Below are 6641 nucleotides of genomic sequence, written 5' to 3'. Positions count from 1 at the left end.
ACTGGAATTGCAAACAAACTAGGTCCCCAGCTGTGTTCAGCTCTTCCTGCTTTTCATGCATTCACAGGCTGTGATTACACCTCTACATTCTTCCAAAAAGGGAAAGTGCATCCATTTGAACTGATGTCCAAAATGCTTTTGGACAGATTGCAAGAGAAGAAACAACAGAAATCACCAAGAAAAGCTTGCAGCAGTTCACAGCCAGTATCTATGGTGCAAAACCTGGTACACAGCTGAATCAATACAGATACCAGAAGTTTGAGAAAGCATACGGACCGAAAATGAAAGGGAAAAACCCACTAGCCAAAGTCAAAGGCATTGACGCAAGTAGAATACCTCCATGTGAATCAGAGTGCAACATGCACATCAACCGTGTGGCATTTGTAGCCCAAATGTGGGCCAATGCAGACCAGCTAGAAATCATGCATGATCCAAAGGAAAGGCATGGCTGGCAGCTTGTAGATGGCAGCTATGTCCCAATATGGTTTGAAGGTGAACAAATGCCAGCAAGTTTGGTGCCCGAAGAATGTCAAGATTTGGATGAGGAACAGGACTCTGATGACATAATGGAAATTGTATCATCAGATGAAGAAGGCAGTGAAAGCTTGGATGAGGATGAGTAAACCAACTAAATTAATATGGGCTAAAAAGATTGCCTTCTTCAGTTATTTGATGCAATGTTGAAGTGTGGTACTGCCTCAATTTCTTACGTACAGTAAACTGAACATTTGGGCATTAATCGGTTATCATCTCTATGTGAAAAAAGACTTTTTAATCAATACACCTTCTCTGACCAGGACCCCTTGTCCCAAGTTCTTTTATTTATGAACATTATGTGCCCACGTGTCACATTAAATTCCTGATATTTTGGAAACCGAAACTGCATATTTTGAATGAGGTTGCTTAACGAATAGGTGTCTATAGATGAGAAATGTTCATATTCATGTTTACTGGGATAGAATATAACTGACATTTGTATGAACAATGTCAGATGAATGTTTCTACTGGCAGGCGGAAACCACCTTGCCTCAGCCTAAGATACGAGGTCTGTTAGAAAAGTATCGTACCTTTTTATTTTTTTCCAAAACTATATGGATTTGATTCATATGTTTTTATGTCAGCCAAGCTTGAACTTTCGTGCGCATGCGTGAGTTTTTCCATGCCTGTCGGTTGCGTCATTCGCCTGTGGGCAGGCTTTGAGTGAGCATTGGTCCACCCCTCTCGTCGTTGTTTCATTGCGAGGAAATGGTGGAATGATTTGGGCTTTTTTTCCATCAGAATTTATTCAGAAACTGTTAGAGACAGGCAGCTGGAAACCATTCGAAAAATTTATCTGGCTTTCGGTGAAAATTTTACGGGCTTCACAGAGAATAAGGAGTGTTACTACAGCTTTAAGGACGGCCCACAATGGCGCACGGCGCCGCGCTCAGAGCCACCATCGAGAGGCAGAAACCCCCACATCATTTCTAAACGGATCGCTGTGTGGAGCCGGGACCATCGTGTGCAATTTCTCTGGTTATCACAAGAGCTGGACATCAGCCATTTTCCGGCAGATTTCACTTTTAACAAGAGATTTTGTCATGGAAAGCCGCACGGAGGCTTCGCGCATCACGACCGATTCGCTGATGAAGCGAGACAAAGGAACACCTCCGTTTCGGAGTGCCAGAGGACAAGTTGGGACATGCCTATCTCTGCTTTCAGTGCTTACCAGTCAAGTGAGTATAAGAGAAATTGTGGAGAGCTGGGAAAAGTTGGAGCCAGATTGATGAAGAGTACTGTTTGTCACTCATTAAGTCCATGCTTCAGAGACTGCAAGCTGTTATAAAAGCCAGAGGTGGTGCAACAAAATACTAGTGATGTGTTGGAGCGTTCTTTTGTTTTTCATGATTCCATAATTTTTTCCTCAGAATTGAGTGATTCCATATTTTTTCCCTCTGCTTGGTCTAAAAAAGTAACCGTTACTGACTGCCACAGTTTTTTTTCCTGATTTCTTATAGTGTTTCTTAAAGCCAGAAAGTTGCCATTTTAAATTACTTTAGTTTTGTGTCATGTCTGTGATCTGCTTTTTTTCTACAAAATTAAACAACTGAATGAACATCCTCTGAGGCTGGTGATTCCATAATTTTTGCCAGGGGTTGTAGTAGGGGTGTTCTTGTTGATGAAGGTTAATTTCATGGTCCATATGTCTTTCATAATGTTGAACCCTTGAACTGAAAAACAAAGTGTGTATTTCCTATCAAAGTTGTTCGCTGCATCACACTGGTGATTTAATTGATTAAGTCCATTACAGGCTCACCTGAATATTTTGTCAGTGCCTAAAATCAAGGGATGAAAGGTAGTCAGTCTATTTCACACAAGCACCTAACACCCTCTAATCCTGGATTCAACAAAAGATTGTGGCCCATATAATGCTTTATTAATTGAATCGCCAGCATGTGCATTAGCAAGCCCAATGCAGATTTGAATTTCCAAAGTCACCCGCTGATATATGGACTCTATGAGGAAGCATACTTGTAAAATTAGTGGTTTTCTTTTGCTTCAGTTCAAAAAGTAATTAGAATAAAAAAAAAGAAAAGTCATTGCCTTGCCAGCAAGGTTTGCAGCAACCTACCTTTAGTACAGTAGAAATTTGACAAAACACATTTAATGGTCATTTACCCCTAAGCATGCTAAGTACAAGTACATGTATCTTTGCATAATAAATTGTCTAAAAGTCAAAACATAATCAGTTGTTTCGTTCAGAAAATTCATGACAAATGATTAACCATAACCATGGATTCTGCTCTCAGATTGACAATTCTGAGTTTTTACCAATTCCACTTAAGATGAAGTCCCCCCAAGCCTATTATATAATAGTAAATACATATGGTTGGTTAAGGTGGAGCATACCTTTTACCCCCTCAGAAATGTGTTTATCCCCAAAAGTGACAACTCAGAAGTCTACATATTGGTTAAGGACACCCCAGAGAACAGTTTAGCACATGTTTTGAGGATGTACATTGTGTGTGTGTTTTAAAATGAACTTTGTATGTCAGTCAAGAACATTAAATATATGTTCTCAAATATTGAAACAAGGGATGTGACCAAGCCGTATACAGCCTCCATGAAAATCCAAGTGCACCTACACCAGCTGATGAAATCGCATTATATCAGCACGCTAGATATGTCCGAATCAATAGTAAAAGTTATTGGTTATCTGTAATAAACATAATTTTTTTTTTAGCAATTTATCGGTTTAGCATCATAAAAGATAACTTTTCAGGTGTTAGGTTAATGGCTATCGAAGTTAACTTTTTGGTTGCTGTGCCCGCCACTGCATTTAATAACCATATTCAGATAGCTTCCATAGTGCACATAATGGGGTTGAAGAAGAACAGAGACCACATTTTAAAATGATGACCAAAAGATAATAATAACACGAATGTCTGAGATGGGAAAATAGTTTTGTGATAGTTAAATATGTCCTTAATGCTGCGGAATATAGATACAAATAAAACATTTTGGTAAAAATGTGAAAATGTTGAAGTCCAATTATAACCATTCTCATGGAATGACTCAAATATTTCTGGCTAATAATTTTCAGTAGTGAAGGATCACTGCTCATCTGTTGAAAAGGTGCAGGATTTAGTAGAAAAAAAAATCTGCACACTTCAGGTCTGTGCAAAATAGCTTTACTGAAGCTCTGTAGCTAGTAATTTTTGAAATTTGCTGTAGTTCACTTTATCAAAAGTTTGAGTTGCATCAAGCATGGTCACAAAAATATTACTTTTCTTGTAGTTATAATAACTTATGACCTCATTCATGACAAAGGTGCATTGAGTAGTGGAGGCACCTGGTTTGTAACCAAACTGCAGGTCACAGCTCATTAATGTTTGTTTTTCTTTGACTAAACCAATGATATCAACAATTTTTGCAATAATACTGCTCAAGGTAATGGCATGCTAATTATTTGAATTGGAAATCATGCTCTTTTTTTTGGAATTGGACTCAATAATAAATCTGTGTGGAGCATATATTAATCTGACTGCATGCATACCTTCCTCTCCATCAGATTTACTACGTTTCATTTGATGAACTATTTTGGAAACTTTATGGATGGAGGTTATATACTGAACTCCAGTACCCTTATTAATTGTATTTGAAATTTTCCTATTTATATCATTCTTTTCGGAATGCTCATATGGGACACTGTTTATACAAATTTTATTTATTACTAAAAAAAAATCCAGCATTATCAGTGTACCCATCAATATTACTAGATAATACATTATTTCTGCCTTTAATTTTCTAAGTTAAAAATTATCCATCTTATTTTTATGCAAATACTGATATGGTGCCCTGTGTGTCAGATGTATTGCTATTGCTGAACAAGATTCCCTTAAACCACCCCCATATCAAATGTGCGAAGTCAAACCTCTGCTTTGAGTGATGCCGAAACAGATTCGCCCAAAGAATTGGACTCTGGAGCTATTGGACCATAGGCTGGGGAGACATCACCTCCTTCCACCTGATATAGAAAGAACAGTGTCTACGATTAGGGTCTCCATTAACTGATCTCACTTTGTTGCTAAAGCCATCACATGGTTACACTGTGCTCAGGGATTCCTTAGAAATGTTTAATTATACTTTATCTTTTTAATATGATTTAATGTTTATTTCCACCGTATAGCCATACAGTTAGAATTTTCACACTCTGTCTCTAACATGGCCCAAGCTTTCAGTCTGCTCTGCTCGAGGTTTCATCCTCAAATCATTGAAATTGTCAAAGCTTGAAGTTTATCATTCATTCATTCATTCAAATCATCACAGGGAGTTTTCCTTGCTACTGTTGCCTCCTGGCTTGGTCTGGGGGTAGGTAAGGTTAGACCTTACCTTTTTTTTAGTTGTGATTTGGCACTATATAAATTGAACTAATTAAAATTGAACTAGCTGGGACTCACATAGGGCACATGTACCTTTGGGTGTTTTTGTTATTTTCATATTTTAATTATATATATATTTTTTTGCTCTTTTTCTTATTTTCAATCAATTTCAATTTATTAATTTATATAGCACCAACTCACGACAAAGTCGCCCCAAGGCGCTTCACATAATTCACAACACAAATTAATCTAAAATCAAAATTAAACACAAGAAAAGCACAGTAAAAAGATAAAACACAGTAGAATAAAAAGAAATTACAAAGCAAACACAAACAGATTAAAAAAATTAATGATAAGACAGTCTAAAAATGTGGGTCTTCAGTCTTGATTTAAAAATCTCCACCGTGTCAGACTGCCGAATAACAGCAGGTAGATGGTTCCAAAGAGCCGGACCACGGTAGGAGAAGGTTCTATACCCCACAGACTTTTTTGTTCATCCTCAGAACATCTACATTCATCTATTTTCTGTTTTGATTTGTTTTGTTTTTTTGTAGGTTTTTTTTTTGCACCTCATTTTAATTTGTTGTTTTCTTCTTCTTTAGTGAGGTGACTAAGGTCACATCAGCAGGGAGTTGTATGAGTGTTACATACAGTGTTACAAAATGGTTGACGCACATCCAAAATGTCCTTGTAACTATCTGATCTTAACCTAACTGCTTTTCAAAATGACTGACACTCAAAATGTCCTTGTATCTGGTAAAACGTTTTATAGATGTTTAATTGATAAAACCAATCAGCATGATGGAACCCTCTGTTTTATTGCATTACATTACAGACATAAATACACACTAAGATTTTTACATAACGACCATGAATGCAACACGGACAGACGGCCACCTATTTTCACCTCACTTTGCAGCCATCTCACAGACACTAATTCAAGCCAGGTTAAGGACTCCCCATATGGGGGTGGCTTAGGCTGAAGGAACAAAAGGTAGCATAGACTGGAAATTGGGGGTCTTTGTTCCAGGTGTTTTGCATGTGACCTGGTCAAGATCCCAGCAATGAGATGCATCAGTGTAACAACTCTTTCGATACAACTTCTAAACTTTGAAATCCATTTCCTGTCCAGTTCTTTTTGGCGATCACTCACCGTGATCAAAGAACCTAACAGTATATTTATGTGGCTGGTTTGCAAGTTAAACGTAGAAGTACTCAGATGACCCTGTGAGTTTTAGATCATACATGCATCCAGAAAGCATTCACAGCACTTCACTTTTTTGATATTTTGTTATGTTGCAGCCTTATTCCAGTGGAAAATTCATTTGCCCCCCTCAGTCTTCTACACACAATACCCCGTAATGACAATGTGATTTTTATTTATTTATTTTTTACATTTTTGCAGACTAATTAAAAATTAAAAGCTAAGAAATCACATGCACATCAGTATTCACACCATTTGCCATAAAGCTCCAAATTAAGAACAGGTGCATCCTGTTTCTTCACAGGAAAATCACCAGTGTTAAATTAACACCGACAGTGTACATATGGGTCTACTCTGGCAAAAGTGGGACCATATGTTCACTGTCAGTGTTAATGAGTAGGACTGTATGTACACTGGCAGTGTTAATTTAACCCTGTTGATTTTACTATGTAGTGATCATCTTTCACATGTTTCTACAGCTTAATTGGAGTCCACCTGGGGTAAATTCAGTTGATTGGACATGATTTGGCAAGGCACACACCTGTCTACATATAAGGTCCATGTCAGAGCAAGCA

The sequence above is a fragment of the Thalassophryne amazonica genome, chromosome 2, assembly GCF_902500255.1.
Source record: "Thalassophryne amazonica chromosome 2, fThaAma1.1, whole genome shotgun sequence".
In the NCBI taxonomy this organism is placed as follows: domain Eukaryota; kingdom Metazoa; phylum Chordata; class Actinopteri; order Batrachoidiformes; family Batrachoididae; genus Thalassophryne; species Thalassophryne amazonica.
The sequence above is the reverse complement of the archived record's forward strand: the minus strand, read 5'-3'. Positions refer to the sequence as shown.